This window comes from Sander lucioperca, chromosome 3, assembly GCF_008315115.2.
Source record: "Sander lucioperca isolate FBNREF2018 chromosome 3, SLUC_FBN_1.2, whole genome shotgun sequence".
NCBI classification, from domain to species: Eukaryota; Metazoa; Chordata; class Actinopteri; order Perciformes; family Percidae; genus Sander; species Sander lucioperca.
The window spans coordinates 25535653-25539745 of NC_050175.1; the positions used below are offsets into that span (position 1 = coordinate 25535653).

General features: G+C 40.7%; 1 protein-coding gene across 11 annotated transcripts in view; it reads right to left on the bottom strand.

Moving 5' to 3' along the window:
* The window catches only part of mical2a (microtubule associated monooxygenase, calponin and LIM domain containing 2a), an 858504-nt gene extending 855132 nt beyond the window's left edge, over window positions 1-3372 (bottom strand). For 4 of the 11 annotated variants that reach the window (XM_031324242.2, XM_031324244.2, XM_031324241.2 and 1 more), the window contains exon 1: window positions 2762-3368. The gene's annotated coding sequence lies outside the window, so the exon portion shown is untranslated. Of the gene's footprint in view, window positions 1-2761 lie in introns of all 11 variants that reach the window. The other 7 variants (XR_004109299.2, XM_031324236.2, XM_031324247.2 and 4 more) reach the window with 5 other exon arrangements.
* Window positions 3373-4093: the final 721 nt, after the last annotated feature.

The window sequence follows — 4093 nt, forward strand, 5'->3', positions numbered from 1 at the left end:
TTCACCAAAGTCACACAGTAACAAACAAACTAACAATCTTACTGGAGTGTCTGAAATGCTTTAAGGGGGTTATCCACAGTCAAGATATGTAAAAGACAAGTTAGTTAACATCATTTTTTAATTTTCCGTAAGCATCAACATAATTTAGGCCTCATTTGGCTGTGTGATTGGAGGGACCAGTGCAGCTTTCTGTAATACTGTTTTTATCTCCACACAGTTGTTAAGTTAAACTCCAGTAAAGCTGGTAATTACAAACTAAAAATGAAAGGCAGTCACAAGAATTCGCAGTTGTAAGCTACTGCAGCAGTGTTGAAGCGTATCATGCTAAGAGCTTTTTCAGACATTTTGCCAACAGTCAAAGGACAGTTTGAAAGATGTGGAAGTGTGTATGTAAATGTCAACAGAAGTAGTTTGCTACACCGGTTTCTCACTGTGTTACAGTGAAGTCCAGTACATTAGTTACATTTGTTCATACAGCGCTAACATACAGCCTTGTGAGATGTTTGTATGTTCGCTCGGTTCTAAGGCAACTGTATTTGTTGAAAGGACGAGAACATGATTCAGAGCTAAACCTGTAATCATTGAGCATGTTTTGAACATAAGCCTTGCAGCTATTTGGCAAAAAACACAAGACTGTTTGATAAAGTATTCGCCAAAAAGACTACTTATCTTATTGAGCATTGCACTACAGTGTCTTTTCATATATTTATATCATAGGACATGAATGACTCAAAAAAAGGCTTACTAAAAGGGAAATTCCAGCAAGAGGAGAATAATGTGGTTGCTGCTGAATGTTTATACACAAAGAGGTTGTTAATCACAAGGAGCATAAATCACATGGACCATCAGTATCTGGGCCAGATACTATATGTATGAACACTGTTTATGTGTTAGCACGATGACTGGTAGAGTCATTCTGAAATAAAGTTTGGATCCTACAGTCGTAAAGTACACAGGAAATGATTGCTCACACAGCAGTGGGAAGAACTACCACTGTTTGTATGACTCTTCTGACCCTTCTTTAAAAAGTTGCTTAACAAACATTCATCATCTTGCAAGACACATGAATCACAGTGGACTGAGTGCTCATGCAGTATTGACATGTGGAAGAGAGATAAGCTTTTTTGTCATTGAGTCCAAATTTCAGTTGTTTCCTGCTTCATCAGGAATTTGGTGTTTATCAAATGTTCAGCTGTGATTAAACACACTACAAAACATTAACAGTAGCAGTATCTGTCACTCACTGAGCTTCATTCAGTAACCGGACAGTGCAGTCTGTCAACACCACACCTTTTATCACTATGCGGTTTATGTCATTACAACCCCAAAGACAGGCTGAGGCTATTTACAGTCTGGAAGTAAACCGGCTGAAAAGAATTCAAACACTGGGCCAAGTTCAATAACTTGTACTGACAGGACTGCTTTTAGTTAATGGTGGGATTACAAAAAACAATCCAAGCATTAGTGAGTGATTATTGTAACCTGGATGTACCGGTTTCTACTCTTTTTGCTTTGTTTGAATGTATAGAGTGTTTTGAATGGGTTTGCATAGAGGCATGTTTAAATAACAGCTATGCACAGTTGCTCAAAAGTGATTTATAGCATAGACATCAGCATTACAAAAATGCAGGTTGCGCAAGTGGAGATAACATTTTTGTTATCAGGGGAGCAGCCAGAGACAAACCCAGATGTCTGACTCCTCTCAAACAGCGTTCAATCACCACAATCAATAAAACACAAGATTTAGCATGTGTTAATAAAACTCCAAACTCACAGTTGCTTACAGCCAAATGGCAGCACAACAAAGCAGCATTATCTCACCATCAACTAATTGATACTAGTGCAATGGCCTGTGTAAGTTCATACAGTGAACCGTGGGCTGCTTTGATAAGAGCCTGTTTTTTCAATCCCCGTGCCCTAACTCATTGGCGATTTTAGACCATTAAATTTAATCTCAGCCCCTTAAAAAAATATTATAATAAAACAACTTAAAAAAATAAATAAATGTAAAGTGCTTCAAGTTAGAGTTTGCGAACTTGTCTGTTAATGACAAACAATTACAGGTTCAAAGGGCTTGAAACAGGTTTAATATCCTGTGTCGCTGTTGCCAATGCTACCTCTAACCCAGTCAAGGAAAGGGTTAACAGAAACGTAGTGTTGGACAATCGGAGGTGGTTGTGCCAGACTCCTGTCTTTGGCTGAGTCTCTATCTAATCTGTCAGAGGGATGGCAGGAGTGCCGTTGTGAAGTTTATCGTTGGTAGTCCACAGAGAAGAAGTTGGTCATTTCATGGCGCAGATTAGAACCCAAATTGAAACATAAGCAACTAAAATTGCTGAATGTTAGAACATCGTGTCAAATTGGTCGTTATTATTGTGACTTATAAAATGTCAGGTTTAGTTCCATCATAGTGTCAAAAAACATTAGCTGATGTTGTTCAGTAGCTAGCTCAGAGATCATCGGCTAATGAAATTACTGATTTAGCAGGGGGGTTAGCACTTGCGAGGCACTGTAGCCTGTCACATTCTCATTAGGGGCTGAGCCCCCCTAAAGGTCTGATCCTAGAATCGCCCCTGCCATAACTTTTAATACGTAACCTTACCTGGCTGTCATAATAGGCTAGACCTTGTCAAACTTGCTAATGGAATACAGGTTAACGTTATATTTTTGAAAAAACGAAAAGAAATCACTTCTGTCATAGCCTCACACAATCCACTTGATCAGGTTAGACACAAATAAGGTGTAAAACAAAAGAACTTACTTCATACCTCAACCCAGTCCGAACTCTTCTTCCTTCCAGTGTCTTCTTCGTTCAAACGCGGTCCTGGACTGTTGGGGGAAAAGTTTGTCGGTCCTCAGTCAGTTTGACAGGCAGCAGTTTCTCTGTGCAGCTGAGTCCAGTGTTTGAGGGCGGGGCTGCAAAATCGGACACATCCCTGAGCAGTAGCTAGGTAGCTACTGTTGCTGCTGTGTTAGATCCAGAGGATCCAGACTTTTTCATGCTAAACAAAAAGTTCACTCTACTGAGCACCCGCCGTCTGCTGATAGCCTGCGAGTTCGCCCCCACAGGAATAAATCACTACACAGCAGATTTATGGGTGGACTGCAACTGCATAAATAAAAAAATGACGTTAGGCCTAAATCATATTAGAAAAAAACGTTATAAGCTTAAACGGAAATTTCAAGATTATGTAGCCTAGCTCAAAAATACAGCAAGTAATCTTCATTCTGATACAGTCGGCCCTTACACAGACTTTTCAGGTAGTTTCTCATTTTGCAGGAGACGCACGTAGGACTAACTGACGCCATAGGTCCCCTGACCACAGTCAAAACATATATCTAGCTACATTTCACAACGTGTCAGCAGAAACTGTAGTCTACTGACTGCACATGGACAAAACTACAGTCTATGGGACAAAAACCATTGAATACACTAAAAAAGGTGTGCGCACAAAAAGAGTCCGTGGCCCAACATATTAAGCAAATGCCGCCATCTTGTGGTCAAGACTATAGAAACTACAGGCACAGGAAGTCTGGTTCAAAGGATCAGTTCACCCAATTAACCGTATCTGTTTTTACTTAGGCTATCTAAAGTGGCCATGCACATTGTTATTATTTAATGTGTACCCCCCCCCACCCCCCGGATAGCAAAATTACGAATCCTACTATGGCCACGCCAAGACCCGCCCTACGAAGCAGCTCGATTGGTTGGGGTTAGGCATTTGACCTCGAGTGGGCTAAGGTTAGGGTTAGGGGATTGGTCAAGGGATAGGACCTGTACATGTAAGCATGGACGCCTGGCCAATAGTAGTGTGTGAATGCTATTGAAGGGCGGGTCTTGGCGTGGCCATAGTGGGATTCGTAATATCGCCCCCGGATAAGGTATGCTAGCCTACTGTAAATTTAAGTTACGGTGAAACTACAATATTGAACTTGAAGTTCAATATTGCAGTTTCACGTTAACAAAATTAATGGCAACGTTATGCTTTCTGCCTGCATGTAATACGTTATAGTAATCTAGAGTAGGCTAAAGTATTACATTTTGGAAGTAACTTGCCCAACACTGCCCCTCAGTGACGGAGACCTATCAGCT